We start from the raw sequence: 24,205 nt of genomic DNA on the forward strand, positions 1-24,205 counted from the left end.
ATTTTCTTCTTCTGAAGCAGTTTTTGGTAGAAAAGTACTTCAGGCAGCGGTTTCAGTTTGAATCTTCTGCTTATGTTTTTCGTTAAACTTTATTTTGGGTGTGGATTATTTTCAGCAGGAATTGGCTGTCTTTATTTTATCCCTCCCTCTCTAGTGACTCTTGTGTGGAAAGATCCACATCTTGGGTAGTCATTATCCCATACGTCACTAGCTCATGGACTCTTGCTAATTACATGAAAGAAAACATAATTTATGTAAGAACTTACCTGATAAATTCATTTCTTTCATATTAGCAAGAGTCCATGAGGCCCGCCCTTTTTTTGTGGTGGTTATGATTTTGTATAAAGCACAATTATTCCAATTCCTTATTTTATATGCTTTCGCACTTTTTTATCACCCCACTTCTTGGCTATTCGTTAAACTGAATTGTGGGTGTGGTGAGGGGTGTATTTATAGGCATTTTGAGGTTTGGGAAACTTTGCCCCTCCTGGTAGGAATGTATATCCCATACGTCACTAGCTCATGGACTCTTGCTAATATGAAAGAAATGAATTTATCAGGTAAGTTCTTACATAAATTATGTTTTCTGGAGTCGCTAGTGAATTACGGCACTTTAGAAACTGCCGGTGCCTAAGAAAAGTAGAGAAAATAACAAATCTCCCATAAAAGTCTAACATGCCTCCCAAAAATAAGCCCGACACGTAAAACCCCTATATTCGCAATCCCCCCTCTCACTACTAATAATAAATGTATTAACCCCTAGACCGACAACCCCCCACAACACAATATGCCTATTTAAACTATTAACCCCTATATCCACCATCAAACCCACACCGCAAGTAATAACTCAATTATTAACCCCTAAACCACCATAGCCCACACCGCAATAAACCTATTCTAGTATTAACCCCTAAACCGCCATAGCGCACAACGCAATTAACCTATTCTAGTATTAACCTCTAAACCGCCATAGCCCACATAGCCTATTAAATGTATTAACCCCTAATCTGCCGCCGCCAACGTCGCCGCCAACCCCTAAACCTAAGTCTAACCCTAACCCTAACACCCCCCTAACTTAACTATTATTTAAATAAATCTAAATAATATTACTATTATTAACTAAATTATTCCTATTTAAAACTAAATACTTACCTATAAAATAAACCCTAAGATAGCTACAATATAATTAATAATTACATTGTAGCTATTTTAGGATTTAATTTTATTTTACAGGCAACTTTGAATTTATTTTAACTAGGTACAATAGTTATTAAATAGTTAATAAATATTTAATAACTTCCTAGCTAAAATAAGTACAAATTTACCTGTAAAATAAATCCTAACCTAAGTTACAATTACACCTAACACTACACTATCATTAAATAAATTAAATTAATTAACAACAATTACCTAACATTAAATACAATAAAATAAAATAAACTAAAGTACCAAAAAAAACGACTAAATTACAGAAAATAAAAAAAAATTGCAAGAAGTTTAAACTAATTGCACCTAATCTAAACCCCCTAATAAAATAAAAAAGCCCCCCAAAATAATAAAATTCCCTACCCTATACTAAATTACAAATAGCCCTTAAAAGGGCTTTTTGCGGGGCATTGCCCCAAAGAAATCAGCTCTTTTACCGGTAAAAAAAGAAATACAATACCCCCCAACATTAAAACCCACCACCCACACACCCAACCTTACTCTAAAATCCACCCAATCCCCCCTTAATAAAACCTAATACTACCCCCTTGAAGATCACCCTACCTTGAGCCGTCTTCACCCAGCCGGGCAGAAGTCTTCATCCGATCCGGAACAGAAGAGGTCCTCCAGACGGGCAGAAGTCTTCATCTAAAGCGGCATCTTCAATCTTCTTCCATCCACCGATGTCATGTCTGTTAGATTGTCTCTCTGACTGTCTCTTTAAATCTCAGTTTTACCCTTTATAAGGCTCCTCCTAACAAGATCCTGTGCTCTGTAATTTGATTCTGTCATCTGACTTCACCACAGTCAGTGCACAGCTGCTATACTAACTCGTTTTCCGCTACTCTCTGAGCAGCACTGACACTAGGAGCAACTTTACCTATCGTTCCTGTCAGATCTGGAGCCTGCACCTTTCACCACACAGTCTCTTGCAACGACAGCAGCACTCACACCTCCAAGCTCAATCGGTGTACTGATCACCGCAACCCAGCTTCAGTATAGACTGTTTTCCCTGCCAGCACTACGTCTCCTACACAGCCTCCCTGCACTTCCGGTTTGGCGATAACAGAGCTCAGATAACCGATTCATCTGTGCAGCACATACCGCTGGAAATCTTCTGTAACAGGTATCATACATAAAGTACTTCTCTCCTCCTAACATCTTGGACTTGTGCTTATAAGGAGGTTATTGACTTTCTGTGCTTACTCCGTTTTCCCTAAAACAGGACTGATAAACTTGTGCCATATGTGAAACCTCTGAGCCCTCCTCCTCTTTCATGTGGGATACATGTGTATGCTTTAAGTCAAAGACTACTAATATACTGCACTGATGTTTCAACACCTCTAATTATGCAGACAGTTAGTGACTAAACATAAAGACTGTCAGTAGTTCTTGTCATAACTTTCTTTGACTAACTGCTTGAATTGTTACTCCTGCTTATACACACAGGGCTATTGTTAGATTGTTACTCCTGCACATTCAAAGTTAGAGGTTGCGGTTTCCACTGTAATCTAGTATCTGCTTGGATTAACTCTTTCATTCCTGATAACTCTGCAACCAAACCCATACTGGGCCCTCAGTCTAGGATCAGAACAGGGGATTGTGAATTAACAGCCCCGATATTTTGTGAGACTGAGTGGTTTCTAAAACATAATTCCTCACAACGTCTACACATCCTTACATATTACAGAGCCATAAAAAGAAAGGAATTAGTATGGAGTTAGCAGAACTCACGAATAAAGTTTCATCCTTAACTAAAACATGGATCTGTTGATACAGGGAATAAGATAGATTCAGTCTGAAAATCAATACCTCAGAACAGTCATCAGAGATAATATTGATAACAGACCACCTAATCCAGAATCACCCCCTGATCCTCAAGTGTGCCCCCCAGAGCAATTCTCAGGGGATAGATCCCAGTTCAGGGATTTTAAGAATTCTTGCTTATTGTTTTTCTCTTTAAAGTCTAAGACATACCCTACAGAACGTACAAAAGTACATACTGTTATTTCCTACCTGAAAGGAGAACCCAAAGCCTGGGCCACTAATTTCTTTGAAACCAATGATCCTATTTTGGACTCTCTACAACTTTTTTTTGAGAAAATGTCATTCCTTTATGAGGATAAAAATAAACAGAATACTGCCGAAAATGCCATCAGGGAATTAAGACAAAACAGAAGACCTGCAGAGGACTATGTGTCTGATTTTAAGAGATGGGCACCAGACACCCTTTGGAATGAGGCAGCATTGCTTTACCAATTCCATTATGGCCTATCAGACATGGTCAAGGATGAGTTAGCCAGGGGTCCTTTTCCCCCTACTCTTGAAGGTCTTATGACGCATGCGGTCTCTATAGATTGTAGGATACGTGAACGCAAAAGTGAAAAAGGATGCACTGAACAATCTTGGAGGAAAAATACTGTCCCATTTTATTCTTCCCCTGCTACTCGCACTCCAGAAGAACCAATGGAGATTGCATTTATGAAAGGACCTCTCACTACAGATGAAAACAATAGAAGGAAGGCTAATAATCTATGTCTATATTGTGCATCCAAATCACATTCAGTAAAGGAGTGTCCTATTCTCCAGTAACAGAAGGGTAAGAGAAAGTCATCTGTGATAAGATGTACCCAACAGATTCCTCACATATCTCATTGTAACCTCTCTATCTCTTTACAGTGGGAGGGACAAAGAATCCAGACTCAAGCCATTATTGATTCCGGAACTTCAGGCAATTTCATTGATAAAGCTTTTCTTACCAAATATCACATTCCACTAATAAAAAGAATTGATTCACTGGCTATACGTGTAATTGATGGTTCTTATTTAACATCAGGTCATATAACTCACAACACCATACCCTTACTCATGACCCCTTCTTCAGGACATAGAGAGTTTGTATCTTTTGACGATATAGCTTCTCCCCTTTTTCCTATAGTCTTAGGATTAGTTTGGTTACAAACACATGAACCACATATCTCTTGGAGAACATCACAAGTACTGTTTAATTCTGACTACTGCACCAAGACCTGTTATATACCAACACATATACTTAACACTTCCACTGAGACTTCTATAATACCTAAATCATATTCAGACTTTTCTGACGTATTTGATAAAATAGAAGCAGAAAATTTACCTTCGCACAGATCATATGATTGCCCCATAGATTTGTTACCAGGTTCTGACATTCCTTTTGGGCATATATATCCCCTTTCAGAACCAGAATTAGCCCATCTGAAACAATACTTAGATGACAATTTATGAAAGGGATTTATAAGACCCTCTACCTCTCCAGATGGGGCAGGTATGTTTTTTTGTCCATAATAAGGATAACACATTAAGACCAATTATTGATTATCGAGAGCTGAACAAATGTACCAAGAAAAATAGGTATCCTCTACCTCTCATACCAGAAATCATAGAAAGACTACAGGGGGCGACTATTTTTACGAAACTTGATCTTAGAGGAGCGTATAACTTGATAAGGATCAAAGAGGGACACGAATGGCTGACAGCGTTTCGAACAAGGTATGGCTTGTTTGAGTACACTGTCATGCCATTCGGATTATGCAATGCCCCGCCACTTTTCAGTGCTTTATTAATGATTTATTCAGAGATTTGCTTGACGTATGTATGATTATATATCTCGACGACATACTCTTTTATTCTAAGACTGAAGAGCAACATAAACTCCAAGTAAGAGCAGTTTTACTTCGACTCAGACAAAACTCTCTCTATGCAAAACCTGAAAAATGCATTTTAAACACTGACACAATATCATTTTTGGGGTATTTTATATCACCTTCAGGTATTCAGATGGAGAGTAAAAAGATTGAGGCTATAACGTCTTGGCCTACTCCTCGTAGCAAGAAAGATATACAGTGTTTTATTGGTTTTGCCAACTTTTATAGAAAATGTATTAAAAACTTTTACTCCATTGCTAAACCACTCACACCTCTAACTGGTAACCTGTCTAATTTCAACTGGACCCCTCAGGCAGAGAGAGCTTTCAATAAGTTGAAACATTCCTTCACTACTGCTCCAATACTCAAATTTCCTGATCCTCAATCACAATATATTTTGGAAGTTGATGCTTCGGACTATGGTCTTGGAGCTATATTATCACAACGTGTAACACCTAACACACCCATGCATCCAATAGGCTTTTTCTCTAGAGTTATGTCTTCCTCTGAAGTAAATTATTCCATCGGTAAAAAAGAACTCTTGGCGATTAAATCTGCTCTAGAATTCTGGAGACATCTCCTAGAGGGTACAACCATTCCATTTGTGATATATACAGATCATACAAATTTGGAATATCTCAAAACCAACAAGAACTTATCAGCCCATCAGATTAGATGGAGCCTCTTCTTTAGCCGTTTCGACTTTCTCATCACCTATAGGCCTGGTAGTAGAAATGGTAAAGCCGATTCTCTATCCAGGAAAGATCCCAGACCTGCTTATTCCATCTCAACAGGTAGTATGATTCCTCATAGTAGATTTATTAGGGTAACCTTTGATTTCTCTACTGACATTCGCCTCTCTCAAGAACAAGACACCAAATTACCCATAGTCCTCCTCAACAAAAGTTAAGACGGCTTATACTACCATCACGGGAAGGTCTACATACACCCAAATCTCAGTAAAGAGATATTGCAGTCAGTTCATGATTCAGTAATATCTGGACATCCAGGAATATGAAGAACCATACATCTTCTAAAGAGGGATTTCTAGTGGTCCGCCATGTCATCTGATGTTGTTAAGCATATAAAAGCATGTACTACTTGTGCTATGTCTAAACCATCCAAAGCAGCTCCATATGGGCTTCTTCTATCTCTACCAGTAGCTGACAGGCCTTGGAAAGACATTGCTATCAATTTTGTGGTAGAGTTGCCTAGCTCTAATAACCACAATTGTATAATGGTGGTTGTTGACTTATTTTCCAAGATGGCTCACTTTGTTCCTTGTCATTCCTTACCCACAGCTTCTGAAACAGCAAAATTATTTCTCACTCATATCGTCAGATTGCATGGACTTCCGGATACCATTACCTCTGACAGAGGTTCTCAATTTACATCAAAGTGTTGGACACAACTCTGTATCATCTTGAAAATACAGCGCAGGCTCAGCTCTTCTTATCATCCACATACCAATGGACAAACAGAGAGGATAAATCAAACCCTTGAGAAATACATACGCTGTCATTGTTCATATCTACAAAATGATTGGTTGTCTTTACTGCCCACCGCAGAATTTGCTTTTAACAATTCTCTTAACACATCAACAAAAGTATCACCATTCTTTGCTAACTATGGTTTTCACCGCAGGTTCCACTTGTATCCCAGAGAGGAGTCTCTTTCTCCTCCAGTTAATGATACCGTCAATGGATTGGCTCAACATTTCGGTATCATTCAGGATAACCTCAACACCTCTCAGCAACAACAGAAGTCTTCTTATGATTTGCGCAGGAGACAGCCTCCTTCCTATATGGTAGGAGATATGGTTTGGTTATCAACGAAACACTTAAACCTGAAAGTTCCTACCAAGAAATTAGCAGCTCTCTATATTGGTCCTTTTAAAATATCCTGGATTATTAATCCCAACACTGTCACTTTGGAGTTGCCTGTCACCCTTCCGGTGCACCCTACATTTCATATCTCCCTACTCAAGCCTTCTACTTCTGAGGGTCCTCCTCTTTCTAGTTGTGCACCCCCACCTACCCACATCTTGGACCCGGAGTATGAGATACAGGAGATTTTGGATTCTAGGTTCCATCGAAATGAGCTTTAATATCTCATCCATTGGAAAGGCTTTACGCATGAAGAGGATTCGTGGGAGCCTTCGACCAATCTTAACGCTCCAAGGTTGGTCTCCCTTTTCCATCGGCGGAATCCCGATTGCCCTAGACCTTGAGTCTCAGAGTGGCTCCTTTGGGGGGGGGGGTTCTGTCATGTCTGTTAGATTGTCTCTCTGACTGTCTCTTTAAATCTCAGTTTTACCCTTTATAAGGCTCCTCCTAACAAGATCCTGTGCTCTGTAATTTGATTCTGTCATCTGACTTCTCCAAAGTCAGTGCACAGCTGCTATACTAATTTGTTTTCCGCTACTACTCTCTGAGCAGCACTAACAAGGAGCAACTTTACCTATCATTCCTGACGGATCTGGAGCCTGCACCTTTCACCACATAGTCGCTTGCAACGACAGCAGCACTCACACCTCCAAGCTCAATCGGTGTACTGATCACCGCAACCCAGCTTCAGTATAGATGGTTTTCCCTGCCAGCACTATGTCTCCTACACAGCCTCCCTGCACTTCCGGTTTGGCGATAATGGAGCTCAGGTAACCGCTTCATCTGTGCAGCACATACCACTGGAAATCTTCTGTAACAGGTATCGTACATAAAGTACTTCTCTCCTCCTAACATCTTGGACTTGTGCTTATAAGGAGGTTATTGACTTTCTGTGCTTACTCCGTTTTCCCTAAAACAGAGCTGATAAACTTGTGCCATATGTGAAACCTCTGAGCCCTCCTCCTCTTTCATGTGGGATATATGTGTATGCTTTAAGTCAAAGACTACTAATATACTGCGCTGATGTTTCAACACCTCTAATTATGCAGACAGTTAGTGACTAAACATAAAGACTGTCAGTAGTTCTTGTCATAACTTTCTTTGTCTAACTGCTTGAATTGTTACTCCTGCTTATACACACAGGGCTATTGTTAGATTGTTACTCCTGCACATTCAAAGTTAGAGGTTGCGGTTTCCACTGTCATCTAGTATCTGCTTGGATTAACTCTTTCATTCCTGATAACTCTGCAACCAAACCCATACTGGGCCCTCAGTCTAGGATCAGAACAGGGGATTGTGAATTAACATCCCCGATAATTTGTGAGACTGAGTGGTTTCTAAAACATAATTCCTCACAACTTCTACACATCCTTACATATTACAGAGCCATAAAAAGAAAGGAATTAGTATGGAGTTAGCAGAACTCACGAATAAAGTTTCATCCTTAACTCAAACATGGATCTGTTGATACAGGGAATAAGAGAGATTCAGTCTGAAAATCAATACCTCAGAACAGTCATCAGAGATAATATTGATAACAGACCACCTAATCCAGAATCACCCCCTGATCCTCAAGTGTGCCCCCCAGAGCGATTCTCAGGGGATAGATCCCAGTTCAGGGATTTTAAGAATTCTTGCTTAATGTTTTTTTCTTTAAAGCCTAAGACATTCCCTACAGAACGTACAAAAGTACTTACTGTTATTTCCTACCTTAAAGGAGAACCCAAAGCCTGGGCCACTAATTTCTTTGAAACCAATGATCCTATTTTGGACTCTCTACAACTTTTTTTTGAGAAAATGTCATTCCTTTATGAGGATAAAAATAAACAGAATACTGCCGAAAATGCCATCAGGGAATTAAGACAAAACAGAAGACCTGCAGAGGACTATGTGTCTGATTTTAAGAGATGGGCACCAGACACCCTTTGGAATGAGGCAGCATTGCTTTACCAATTCCGTTATGGCCTATCAGACATCGTCAAGGATGAGTTAGCCAGGGGTCCTCTTCCCCCTACTCTTGAAGGTCTTATGACGCATGCGGTCTCTATAGATTGTAGGATACGTGAACGCAAAAGTGAAAAAGGATGCACTGAACAATCTTGGAGGAAAAATACTGTCCCATTTTATTCTTCCCCTGCTACTCGCACTCCAGAAGAACCAATGGAGATTGCATTTAAGAAAGGACCTCTCACTACAGATTAAAAGAATAGAAGGAAGGCTAATAATCTATGTCTATATTGTGCATCCAAATCACATTCAGTAAAGGAGTGTCCTATTTTCCAGAAACAGAAGGGTATGAGAAAGTCATCTGTGATAAGATGTACCCAACAGATTCCTCACATATCTCATTGTAACCTCTCTATCTCTTTACAGTGGGAGGGACAAAGAATCCAGACTCAAGCCATTATTGATTCCGGAACTTCAGGCAATTTCATTGATAAAGATTTTCTTACCAAATATCACATTCCACTAATAAAAAGGATTGATTCACTGGCTATACGTGTAATTGATGGTTCTTATTTAACATCAGGTCATATAACTCACAACACCATACCCTTACTCATGACCACTTCTTCAGGACATAGAGAGTTTGTATCTTTTGACGTTATAGCTTCTCCCCTTTTTCCTATAGTCTTAGGATTAGTTTGGTTACAAACACATGAACCACATATCTCTTGGAGAACATCACAAGTACTGTTTAATTCTGACTACTGCACCAAGACCTGTTATATACCAACACATATTCTTAACACTTCCACTGAGACCTAAATCATATTCAGACTTTTCTGACGTATTTGATAAAATAGAAGCAGAAAATTTACCTCCGCACAGATCATATGATTGCCCCATAGATTTGTTACCAGGTTCTGACATTCCTTTTGGGCATATATATCCCCTTTCAGAACCAGAATTAGCCCATCTGAAACAATACTTAGATGACAATTTATGAAAGGCATTTATAAGACCCTCTACCTCTCCAGCTTGGGAAGGTATGTTTTTTGTCCGTAATAAGGATAACACATTAAGACCAATTATTGATTATTGAGAGCTGAACAAATGTACCAAGAAAAATAAGTATCCTCTACCTCTCATACCAGAAATCATAGAAAGACTACAGGGGGTGACTATTTTTACGAAACTTGATCTTAGAGGAGCGTATAACTTGATAAGGATCAAAGAGGGACATGAATGGCTGACAGCGTTTCGAACAAGGTATGGCTTGTTCGAGTACACTGTCATGCCATTCGGATTATGCAATGCCCCCGCCACTTTTCAGTGCTTTATTAATGATTTATTCAGAGATTTGATTGACATATGTATGATTATATACCTCGACGACATACTCTTTTATTCTAAGACTGAAGAGCAACATAAACTCCAAGTAAGAGCAGTTTTACTTCTACTCAGACAAAACTCTCTCTATGCAAAACCTGAAAAATGCATTTTAAACACTGACACAATATGATTTTTGGGGTATTTTATATCACCTTCAGGTATTCAGATGGATAGTAAAAAGATTGAGGCTATAACTTCTTGGCCTACTCCTCGTAGCAAGAAAGATATACAGTGTTTTATTGATTTTGCCAACTTTTATAGAAAATGTATTAGAATCTTTTACTCCATTGCTAAACCACTCACACCTCTAACTGGTAACCTATCTAATTTCAACTGGACCCCTCAGGCTGAGAGAGCTTTCAATAAGTTGAAACATTCCTTCACTACTGCTCCAATAGTCAAATTTCCTGATCCTCAATCACAATATATTTTGGAAGTTGATGCTTCGTACTATGGTCTTGGAGCTATATTATCACAACGTTTAACACCTAACACACCCATGCATCCAATTGGCTTTTTCTCTAGAGTTATGTCTTCCTCTGAAGTAAATTATTCCATCAGTGAAAAAGAACTCTTGGCGACTAAATCTTCTCTAGAATTCTGGAGACATCTCCAAGAGGGTACAACCATTCCATTTGTGATATATACAGATCATAAAAATTTGGAATATCTCAAAACCAACAAGACCTTATCAGCCCATCAGATTAGATGGAGCCTCTTCTTTAGCCATTTCGACTTTCTCATCACCTATAGGCCTGGTAGTAAAAATGGTAAAGCCGATTCTCTATCCAGGAAAGATCACAGACCTGCTTATTCCATCTCAACAGGTAGTATGATTCCTCATAGTAGATTTATTGGGGTAACCTTTGATTTCTCTACTGACATTCGCCTCTCTCAAGAACAAGACACCAAATTACCCATAGCCCTCCTCAACAAAAGTAAAGACGGCATATACTACCACCACAGGAAGGTCTTCATACCCCCAAATCTCCATAAAGAGATATTGCAGTCAGTTCAAGATTCAGTAATATCTGGACATCCAGGAATATGAAGAACCATACATCTTCTAAAGAGGGATTTCTGGTGGTCCGCCATGTCATATGATGTTGTTAAGCATATAAAAGCATGTACTACTTGTGCTATGTCTAAACCATCCAAAGCAGCTCCATATGGGCTTCTTCTATCTCTACCAGTAGCTGACAGGCCTTGGAAAGACATTGCTATCGATTTTGTGGTAGAGTTGCCTAGCTCTAATAACCACAATTGTATAATGGTGGTTGTTGACTTATTTTCCAAGATGGCTCACTTTGTTCCTTTTCATTCCTTACCCACGGCTTCTGAAACAGCAAAATTATTTCTCACTCATATCGTCAGATTGCATGGACTTCTGGATACCATTACCTCTGAAAGTAGTTCTCAATTTACATCAAAGTGTTGGACACAACTCTGTATCATCTTGAAAATACAGCGCAGGCTCAGCTCTTCTTATCATCCACATACCAATGGACAAACAGAGAGGATAAATCAAACCTTGAGCAATACTTACGCTGTCATTGTTCATATCTACAAAATGACTGGTTGTCTTTACTGCCCACCGCTGAATTAGCTTTTAACAATCTTCTTAACACATCAACGAAAGTATCACCATTCTTTGCTAACTATGGTTTTCACCCGAGGTTCCACTTGTATCCCAGAGAGGAGTCTCTTTCTCCTCTAGTTAATGATACTGTCAATGAATTGGCTCAACATTTCGGTATCATTCAGGATAACCTCAAAACCTCTCAGCAACAACAGAAGTCTTCTTATGATTTGCGCAGGAGACAGCCTCCTTCCTATACGGTAGGAGATATGGTTTGGTTATCAACGAAACACTTAAACCTGAAAGTTCCTACCAAGAAATTAGCAGCTCTCTATATTGGTCCTTTTAAAATATCCTAGATTATTAATCCCAACGCTGTCACTTTGGAGTTGCCTGTCACCCTTCCGGTGCACCCTCCATTTCATGTCTCCCTACTCAAGCCTTCTACTTCTGAGGGTCCTCCTCTTTCTAGTTGTGCACCCCCACCTACCCACATCTTGGACCCGGAGTATGAGATACAGGAGATTTTGGATTCTAGGTTCCATCGAAATGAGCTTCAGTATCTCATCCATTGGAAAGGCTTTACGCATGACGAGGATTCGTGGGAGCCTTCAACCAATCTTAATGCTCCGAGGTTGGTCTCCCTTTTCCATCTGCGGAATCCCGATTGCCCTAGACCTTGAGTCTCGGAGTGGCTCCTTTGGAGGGGGTTCTGTCATGTCTGTTAGATTGTCTCTCTGACTGTCTCTTTAAATCTCAGTTTTACCCTTTATAAGGCTCCTCCTAACAAGATCCTGTGCTCTGTAATTTGATTCTGTCATCTGACTTCTCCACAGTCAGTGCACAGCTGCTATACTAATTCGTTTTCTGCTACTCTCTGAGCAGCACTAACAAGGAGCAACTTTACCTATCATTCCTGTCGGATCTGGAGCTTGCACATTTCACCACACAGTCGCTTGCAATGACAGCAGCACTCACACCTCCAAGCTCAATCGGTGTACTGATCACCGCAACCCAGCTTCAGTATAGACGGTTTTCCCTGTCAGCACTACGTCTCCTACACAGCCTCCCTGCACTTCTGGTTTGGCGATAACGGAGCTCAGGTAACCACTTCATCTGTGCAGCACATATCGCTGGAAATCTTCTGTAACAGGTATCGTACATAAAGTGCTTCTCTCCTCCTAACATCTTGGACTTGTGCTTATAAGGAGGTTATTGACTTTCTGTGCTTATTCCGTTTTCCCTAAAACAGGGCTGATAAACTTGTGCCATATGTGAAACCTCTGAGCCCTCCTCCTCTTTCATGTTGGATATATGTGTATGCTTTAAGTCAAAGAGTACTAATATACTGCATTGATGTTTCAACACCTCTAATTATGCAGACAGTTAGTGACTAAACATAAAGACTGTCAGTAGTTCTTGTCATAACTTTCTTTGTCTAACTGCTTGAATTGTTACTCCTGCTTATACACACAGGGCTATTGTTACATTGTTACTCCTGCACATTCAAAGTTAGAGGCTGCGGTTTCCACTGTCATCTAGTATCTGCTTGGATTAACTCTTTCATTCCTGATAACCCTGCAACCAAACCCATACTGGGCCCTCAGTCTAGGATCAGAACAGGGGATTGTGAACAGCCCCGATATTTTGTGAGACTGAGTGGTTTCTAAAACATAATTCCTCACAACTTCTACACATCCTTACAGCCGAGGAGCTGCTCCATCTTGAAGACATCCGGCGCGGAGCATCCTCTTCTCACGACGTCCTAACGAAGAATGAATGTTCCTTTAAATGACATCCAAGATGGAGTCCCTTCAATTCCGATTGAACTCGCTTTCTATTGGCTGATTGGAACAGCCAATAGAATGCGAGTTCAATCCTATTATCTGATTGGATCAGCCAATCGGATTGAACTTCAATCTGATTGGCTGATTGCATCAGCCAATAGGATTTTTCCTACCTTAATTCCGATTGGCTGATAAAATTCTATCAGCCAATAGGAATTGAAGGGAGTCTATCTTGGATGACATCATTTAAAGGAACCTTCATTCTTCGTTAGGACATCGTAAGAAGAGGATGCTCCGTGCCGGATGTCTTCAAGATGGAGCCGCTCCTCGTCGGATGGAAGAAGATAGAAGATGCCACTTGGATGAAGACTTCTGCCCATATGGAGGACCTCTTCTGCCCGGATCGGATGAAGACTTCTGCCCTGATGGGTGAAGACGGCTCAAGGTAGGGTGTTCTTCAAGGGGTTAGTGTTAGGTTTTATTAAGGGGGGATTGGGTGGGTTTTAGAGTAAGGTTGGGTTTGTGGGTGGTGCGTTTTAATGTTGGGGGAGTTGTATTTCTTTTTTTACAAGTAAAAGAGCTGATTACATTGGGGCAATGCCCCACAAAAAGCCCTTTTAAGGGCTATTTGTAATTTAGTATAGGGTAGGGAATTTTATTATTTTGGTGGGCTTTTTTATTTTATTAGGGGGTTTAAATTAGGTGTAATTATTTAAAACTTCTTGTAATTTTTTTTTATTTTCTGTAATTTAGTGTTTGTTTTTTTTGGTACTTTAGTTTATTTTATTTAATTGTATTTAATGTTAGGTAATTGCAGTTAATTAATTGAATTTATTTAATGATAATGTAGTGTTAGGTGTAATTGTAACTTAGGTTAGGATTTACTTTACAGGTACATTTTTACTTATTTTAGCTAGGAAGTTATTAAATAGTTATTAACTATTTAATAACTATTGTACCTAGATAAATAAATATAAAGTTGCCTGTAAAATAAAAATAAATCATAAATAGCTACAATGTAATTATTAATTATATTGTAGCTATCTTAGGGTTTATTTTATAGGTAAGTATTTAGTTTTAAATAGGAATAATTTAGTTAATAATAGTAATATTATTTAGATTTATTTAATAATATTTAAGTTAGAGGGGTGTTAGGGTTAGGGTTAGATTTAGGTTTAGGGGTTAATAACTTTATTATAGTGGCGGCGACGTTGGCTATGTGGGCTATGTGGGCTATGGCGGTTTAGGGGTTAATACTTGAATAGGTTAATTGCGTTGTGGGCTATGGCGGTTTAGGGGTTAATACTAGAATAGGTCTATGCTGTGAGGGCTATGGCGTTTTAGGGGTTAATACTAGAATAGTCTTATTGTGGTGTGGGCTATGGTGGTTTAGGGGTTAATACTAGAATAGGTTTATTGCGGTGTGGGCTATGGCAGTTTAGGGGTTAATACTAGAATAGGTTTATTGCGGTGTGGGCTATGGCGGTTTAGGGGTTAATAGACTTTCTTAGTTATTGCGGTGGGGGATTGCGGTTGACAGGTAGATAGACATTGCACACGCGTTAGTTTATTTTTGCAGGCATTTTCGGGAGTTACGGTGCTCCCATACTCAGCGCAAGGCCTGCTATGGCGAGGTAAAAATGGAGTAAGATTTCTCCATTTTCGCCACCTAAGGCCTTGCGCTGGATATTGGATACCGATTTACGACGCGGTCCCATGTTAGCCTATGGGAGTAAAAATTGCAAGCGACGGGTGAAATATACGGGCGTAACTTGTATGCTACGCCGTATATGTGATACCGAAACAGCACAAAACCCGGCGTCGCCAGCTTTTGCGGGCATTGCTGCATATGTAATGGGGCCCCACTTGTGCGTTAACATATTCCCGCATAGAATTAAATGTAGCAAAAAAGTGGGAAGAAACACCCACCTCATTTACAATTCTAATGTGCCCTAACCTGACATGAATATATATATATATATATATATATATATATATATATATATATACACTGTATATATATATATATATATATATATATTTAATATATATGTATATATATATATATATATATATATATATATATATATATATATATATATATATATATATATATATATATATATATATATATATATATATATAAGCAAAAGCCAGGAAGGCATGCGCCATTATAGCAAAATTACTTTAATAATGTGGTAAATGTTTTCGGGGCCTCCCCCTTCCACAAACCAATAACAAACTTCTATATCTATTATAATATATCTCAAGTCAGAAACCCTTTGTTGGTTAGTACCGACATGAGGTTTCTGACTTGAGATATATTATAATAGATAAATTAAACATGTTGGCAAGAGGAGGTAACAGGGCCAAGCATTTATTGCAAAAAGAGTCCCAATGGATTTTCAATTTGGATACAATGTATCCAAAGGGACTGAATGTATGTACATTTGGATTTCCAATGCTTTCTGTAAGTAACGACTGGTCCTAAGTAGGCCATGAGCTATCTTCTTTAATAGTGCCTATGGGGCATATCTATCAAGCTCCAAAAGGAGCTTGATGCCCTGTGTTTCTGGTGAGCCTGCAGGCTCGCCAGAAACAGCAGTTATGAAGCAGTGGTCACAAAGACCGCTGCTCTATAACCTGTCCGCCTGCTCTGAGCAGGCGGACAGACATCGCCGGAAATCAACCTGATCGAGTACGATCGGGTTGATTCACACCCCCCTGCTTGTGAGCTGCTGGTGCAATGCTGAATACGGAGAGAGTATTGCTCTCCGTATTCAGGGAGGTCTGGCGGACCTGATCCGCACTGTCAGATCAGGTCCGCCAGACCTTGTTAAATAGAGGCCTATGTCTCTAGATTTGTGTTAATATATGTATGACCATAGGAGGGGAGTATCTCATACTACTATGTCCCCTATGAAAGTCTGTTTATGATATTAGGTAAGATATATATCCCCATTTATTGGTGACTAGTAATATTTGAAAATAAGCGGAGAACAATATTGTTAGGACAGCTGGGACATTGGTATATACGGCACAATTACAGGTACTATCTTTCTAACATAAGGAGCAATGACACTGCACATTAGTTTGTAGAGTATCGATGCATACCGTTAGACTGTATTGTATGTATTCAAATTATTCTTCATTTATGTTTGTTTTATTCTTTGCTTTTTTAGCAATTTTGGTCAGGTCGGCTCTCCGTATGGCCGTTGGCACATGCGCAGTTGCGCTGAACGGACGCACAGGAGATCGGCAGTTGCTCTTCAGTCTGAGGAAAGGGGAGACCCCGAAAACATTTACCACATTATTAAAGTAATTTTGCTATAATGGCGAGTGCCTTCCTGGTTTTGCTCATGTTTGTTATATTTGAAGTGCACCCCAGAAGTTGCCTTTGGATGCGAGTGCTGGATTTCAACTATTTGTGTCTAGATATAGATAGATATATATATATATATATATATATATATATATATAGATATATGTACATACAGTATATACATATCCATCTTTAGACATGTGTATGTATGTATCTCTGTTAAAGTCCTTTGGCTCATATCTTTGAGCCTTTATAACTTTTTTGTGCAATATTATTTTAAAATAATTTTTATTAGATGGTGTTAATATGATTGTAACTATACTCTCTGAGGTCGCACTAACTCGATGCATGTTAACCTCACACTCAAGCGATCACGATAACTTTTAACTTGTAATACGCGCGCTACTCCAAAAGCATGCAAACAGGCTCAATAAACCTGATATCACTCACACAACCAATAGTGCGCCATACGTAATTTGGCCCTTAATGTCCCTTTTACATCAGTTGTACACAAGTTTATTAAACAAAAATCATTATTATACTTATAAATCTACATTTATTCTTTGAACAATAATATTATTGCATTTTCCCACAGCTAATATAATTTGAAAATAAGACGTTACACCATATTGAATCAAGCAAATGCCAACACAATTTTCCTCTATCTTTGTTACAATGTTGAATTCTTATTCCTAGTAACACAGCTAGCTTGTCCTTTTACAGAACATTGACTTTTTTCTTAATTTGTAAATTTTAATGTGCATGGAAGTGCTGTGTTAACAAAAGTTCTTCCCCAAACCATCTGTTAACTGATTTGTTTCCACCTGGCTCACATTACTTCCATGACAAACAGCTGCATGGTTTATTTGAAAAGCTCATGTCACAATTTGACAAATACAGTATAATGTAATTTTAGGAAAAATCCTGCTTCGATTTTTTATGGAGCTGATGTAATATTTATGATGTAACACTAGCCCATAAGTGAAACTCATACACCAGTATAACAGATCCTCATTTTCATATGATAGTGTTAGATTTTAATTAGAGCGGTAAATACAACTCCCGCTCGAACATTAGCTTTGCTAAAAGTTAACTTTTTTTTTTTTTTTTTTTTTTAAATTCTTTTATTGAGATTTATAGTAAGTACAATACAAATAATCGGCTAGATTTAGAGTTTTGTCTGTAAAGACCCGCGTAGCTAATGCAGCTTTTTTTCCAACCGCTGCTCCCAAACAACGCTGGTATTTAGAGTTGTCTGAAGGGCTGTGTTAGGCTCCAAAAAGGGAGCGTTGAGCCTAATTTACCGCCACTTCAACCCTTAATACCAGCGTTGCTTACGGTAGCAGTAAGCAGCTAAAACGTGCTCGTGCACGATTCCCCCATAGGAAACAATGGGGCAGTTTGGGATGAAAAAAAACTAACACCTGCAAAAAAGCAGCATTAAGCTCCCAATGCAGCCCCATTGTTTCCTATGGGGAAACACTTTCTAAGTCTGCACCTAACACCCTAACATGAACCCAGAGTCTAAACACCCCTAACCTTACACTTATTAACCCCTAATATGCCGCCCCCGCTATCGCTGACACCTGCATTACACAATTAACCCCTAATCTGCCGCTCCGGACACCGCCGCCACCTACATTATACCTATGAACCCCTAATCTGCTGCCCCCAACATCGCCGACACCTACATAATATTTATTAACCCCTAATCTGCCCCCCCAACGTCGCCGCTACCTTACCTACACTTATTAACCCCTAATCTGCCAACCGGACCTCGCAGCTACTCTAATAAAGTTTTTAACCCCTAAACCGCCGAACTCCTGCCTCGCAAACCCTATAATAAATAGTATTAACCCCTAATATGCCCCCCCCCAACGTCGCCGCCACCTAACTTCAAGTATTAACCCCTAATCTGCCAACTGGACTTTGCCGCTACTCTAATAAATGTATTAACCCGTAAAGCTAAGTATAACATTAACACCCCCCTAAATTAAATATAATTTTAATCTTACAAATTAAATTAAATTTTATTAACTAAAGTATTCCTATTTAAAACTAAATACTTACCTGTAAAATAAACTCTAAACTAGCTACAATATAACGAATAATTATATTGTAGCTATTTTAGGATTTATATTTATTTTACAGGCAACTTTGTATTTATTTTAACTAGGTACAATAGCTATTAAATATTTATTTACTATTTAATAGCTACCTAGTTAAAATAATTACAAAATTACCTGTAAAATAAATCCTAACCTAAGTTACAATTAAAACTAACACTACACTATCAATAAATTAATTAAATAATTTACCTAAAATTGCATACAATTAAATAAACTAAACTAAATAACAAAAAAAACAAACACTAAATTACAAAAAATAAAAAAAGATTACAAGAATATTAGGCTAATTACACCTACTCTAAGCCCCCTAATAAAATAAAAAAGCCCCCCAAAATAATAAATCAAAAAGTAACCAGCTCTTTTACCAGCCCTTAAAAGGGCTTTTTGCGGGGCATGCCCCAAAGTAATCAGCTCTTATGCCTGTAAAAAAAAATACAACCCCCCCAACATTAAAACCCACCACCCACATACCCCTACTCTAACCCAAACCCCCCTTAAATAAACCTAACACTACCCCCCTGAAGATCTCCCTACCTTGAGTCGTCTTCACCCAGCCGGGCCGAAGTCTTCATCCGATGGGGCAGAAGAGGACATCCAGATCGGCAGAAGTCTTCATCCTATCCGGGCAGAAGAGGACATCCGGACCGGCAGACATCTTCATCCAAGCGGCATCTTCTATCTTCATCCATCCGATGAGGAGCGGCTCCATCTTCAAAACCTCCGGCGCGGAACATCCTTCTTCCCCGACGACTACCCAACAAATGAATGCTCCTTTAAGTGACGTCATCCAAGATGGTGTCCCTCGAATTCCTATTGGCTGATCGGAACAGTCAATAGAATGCAAGCTCAATCTGATTGGCTGATTGGATCAGCCAATCGGATTGAACTTGAATCTGATTGGCTGATTCAATCAGCCAATCAGATTTTTCCTACCTTAATTCCGATTGGCTAATAGAATACTATCAGCCAATCGGAATTCGAGGGACGCCATCTTGGATGACATCACTTAAAGGAACCTTCATTCGTCGGGTAGTCGTCAGGGAAGAAGGATGTTCCGAGGTGGAGGTCTTGAAGATGGAGCCCCTCCTCGTCGGATAGATGAAGATAGAAGATGCCGCTTAGATGAAGATGTCTGCCGGTCCGGATGTCCTCTTCTGCCCGGATAGGATGAAGACTTCTGCCGGTCTGGATGTCCTCTTCTGCCCCATCGGATGAAGACTTCGGCCCGGCTGGGTGAAGACGACTCAAGGTAGGGAGATCTTCAGGGGGGTAGTGTTAGGTTTATTTAAGGGGGGGTTTGGGTTAGAGTAGGGGTATGTGGGATGTGGGTTTTAAAGTTTGGGGGTTTGTATTTTTTTTTACAGGCAAAAGAGCTGATTACTTTTGGGGGGCTTTTTTATTTTATTAGGGGGCTTAGAGTAGGTGTAATTAGCCTAATATTCTTGTAATCTTTTTTTATTTTTTGTAATTTAGTTTAGTTTATTTAATTGTATGTAATTGTAGGTAATTTATTTAATTAATTTATTGATAGTGTAGTGTTAGGTTTAATTGTAACTTAGGTTAGGATTTATTTTACAGGTAATTTTGTAATTATTTTAACTAGGTAGCTATTAAATAGTAAATAACTATTTAATAGCTATTGTACCTAGTTAAAATAAATACAAAGTTGCCTGTAAAATAAATATAAATCCTAAAATAGCTACAATATAATTATTTATTATATTGTAGCTAGTTTAGGGTTTATTTTACAGGTAAGTATTGAGTTTTAAATAGGAATACTTTAGTTAATAAGATTTAATTTATTTCGTTAGATTAAAATTATATTTAATTTAGGGGGTTGTTAGGGTTAGAGTTAGACTTAGCTTTAGGGTTAATACATTTATTAGAGTAGCAGCGAGGTCCGGTCGGCAGATTAGGGGTTAATACTTAAAGTTAGGTGGCGGTGACGTTGGGGGGGGGCAGATTAGGGGTTAATACTATTTATTTTAGGGTTTGCGAGGCGGGAGTTCGGCGGTTTAGGGGTTAATAACTTTATTAGAGTAGCGGCGAGGTCCAGTCGGCAGATTAGGGTTTAATAAGTGTAGTTAGGTAGCGGCGACATTGGGGGGGGGGGCAGATTAGGGGTTAATAAATACTATGTAGGTGTCGGCGCTGTTAGGGGCAGCAGATTAGGGGTTCATAGGGATAATGTAGGTGGCGGGGATGTGCGGTCGGCAGATTAGGGGTTAAAATTTTTATTATAGTGGCGGCGATGTGGGGGGACCTCGGTTTAGGGGTACATAGGTAGTTTATGGCTGTTAGCGTACTTTAGAGCACTGTAGTTAAGAGCTTTATAATCCGGCGTTTGCCCATAAAGCTCTTAACTACAGCCTTTCCATGGGCAGTAGGAGTCTTGTCGGTAGAGGGTGTACCGCTCACTTCAGCCAAGACTCTAAATACCGGCATTAGGTAGATTCCATTGAAAAGATAGGATACGCAATTGGCATAAGGGGATCTGCGGTATGGAAAAGTCGTGTCTTGAAAGTGAGCGTTAGACCCTTTCCTGGCTGACTCTAAATACCAGCGGGCAGCCAAAAGCAGCGTTAGGACCCCTTAACGCTGCTTTTGACGGCTAACACCGGGAACTAAGATGAACTTCGTACACAGACCACACTAAATAAATTAGGAGTGCACTGGAATGTATACATTTCTGCTAACGTGATGAACATGAGTAACTGAAATCTCTAATTTCTAATGCAAATTCTCCATATGTGTGCCTCAGATAAGCTAATACCTTAAAGATAGGAGATTTAAAATATTGATGAGCAATGATATAGGAATATGAAAATAAATAGCAGGTTGGGTCCAATTGTGGGCCCTAGCTTATGATTCAAATATGAGTACTTACAGCATAAAACAGCGGGTAAATACCGCTTAACCTTAAAATAATAATCATGTCCATCATTAGGAACATAAAAAGAATGCTATACCAAAATTCACATAACTGAAGTCATGCATACAAAAGTGAAAACAAGAATTAGAGCTAGGCACAGCACTATTGCAAAATAATGAAATGATCTCACCTAACTAGGGATAGGTTATATAAGCAAGTATCTATATTGCTGGCACGTTTATTCATGACAATGATATCCTCCAACATACCTACATCAATTTTTTAATGATATCATTTTGTATCCTTAGGATCTACCTTTAGTAAACTAGAGTAACTGCACATGTTTCAGGCTCTAAGGCCGTCATCTGGGGTACAATCCATCAAGTGTTAAATGATTAGGCATCTCACAAAAAACAAGGAAAAAAAAAAAGTATGTTCAATCTGAATGTTGGAAATAGGACATTGGCCTGATATAGCTTGTGCATAGGGAATCCAGACACTGCCCTGTATTCCTTAGTCAATCACCCAACTCCAGATCTGAGGGTAATGAGATAATGTAGAGAAACCTGGGTTAGTTTAGAATCAAAGTCCCAACGAAAACAGCCAGCGGTATGCAAGGGAGTCGATGGAACAAGTGTAGCCAGAGTTCCTGGGGTTCTGCCGCAAGTGTAGATGCCTCTGCCATGCCAACCAGCCACGTCCTTAACAAAAGTCTCCGACTGAGGACTAGGAAACCAACTAACCAATGGACACTGTGATCCATGTCGCATCTCAGCATGAGTGTTAAGTGAGGTCCTTGAAGGGAATTGAAACACTGCAATGCTGAAGCGAACCTTTGGCTGGAAGTAGGACACCTCTAATATGGTTCTCTGCGATAGGAGTCCCGCCTCTATGTCCATCAAAGTGCCTGGGGGTACTATGTTGTCTATGCGCCTGAGAGGCACACTAAGAAGACACGAGTCAGCTGTGGAGGCTTGTGGCATCGGAATCATCATAACCGGCATTGCAGCCTGAATCCCTGCCGTTATCTTAATTTTAGGTCTCCGGTCTGTAAGAGCATTGAGTGGCAAATCGCTCCAGCCCTGAGGGGTAGCCTCAAGTACAGTATTATAACAGCCAAACTGTGGATTCTCGTGAATTGGTGCTGAAAGGCAGTCCGATAGTGTCTCCTGCAGTGTAGACTCTGGCTCCCTTTTATCAGTGCAGCTACTACTGGTCCCGCCATTGCTTCTATTAAGTTGTCGGATAGGTCTTAAAAGCAGTAGTCTAGCTGGCGGCTAAGATCTTGTAGAAAAACTTGCAGCATCCCCTCAGGGTCATCGATAAAAGCCATTGTGTCTCTCTGGTTAATAGATTAGCACCCGTTAGTAGTGATGGTCAGCAGACCGGGAGAGGGCTTCAGAAAATTTGCGCGCCTAGGCCTTAACAGCCTAGAACAGGTCCCAAATGTAGAAAAACTTATAGAGTTAGGTATCTACATGAACAGCAATCTTTCATATAAATAGTGGATCAAAAGTCTGTCACAGACGCTGACTAATTTTCGTGAAAAAATTTAAATATTTGGGATCCCTAGCTGGAGATCACTAAATGTGCGTCCTCTCCCGACCCTGCCTGGACACGCCCCCCAAAAGTTAACTTTTTACGTGCATCAGTTAGTGCGGGTATTACAAGATAAAGTAAAGATTTTCACTCAATGAAAAACCAATGAGAGCGAAATGTTAAGTACACAATATCGCATTTTGCCCATTGACTTCAGTGGAGCAGTGAAGTTAAAAAAACCTCACACCTATACTCGCGCGTTAACACCCATTGCAATAACCCCCTATGCAAATTACCCTTAAACTGCCACATCCCCATCACAAGCTATCCCACTTCTCTATTAACCCCTAAACTGACACATCCACCATCACAAATTACCCCACTGTACTATTAATCCCTAAACACAATAATTTCTACAGTACAAAACCCTAAACCCCCTTTGCCCCACGACAATAACCCCACACTACTTAACCCCTAAATCCTCATTACTTCCATCACAAACCACCCCACTACACTACTTAACCCCTAAATTGCCATTACCCCATTCCAAAATAACACCTTCACTACTTAACCCCCTAAACCACCATTACCCACTCTGCGATAACCCCCTAACAGCTTACCCCCAAGACCCATAACCTAAGACCCCATTATAAAAAATACAACAAAAACACTACCATTAAAAACAAACAAACAACATTACAAAAAAAAAAACGCTACCAGGAAAAGCCGTATCCTAAAACTAAAGTAAAGTAAAAAACATGCCCTCCCTAAAAAAAACTAAAGTAACCCCACAAATAAAAAACCTATCATAAAAAAACTATTCTAAAACATCACTATTCTAAAAAAAAGTTTGCCCTAGTTTA

Source organism: Bombina bombina, chromosome 2 (genome assembly GCF_027579735.1).
Source record: "Bombina bombina isolate aBomBom1 chromosome 2, aBomBom1.pri, whole genome shotgun sequence".
Classification (NCBI taxonomy): domain Eukaryota; kingdom Metazoa; phylum Chordata; class Amphibia; order Anura; family Bombinatoridae; genus Bombina; species Bombina bombina.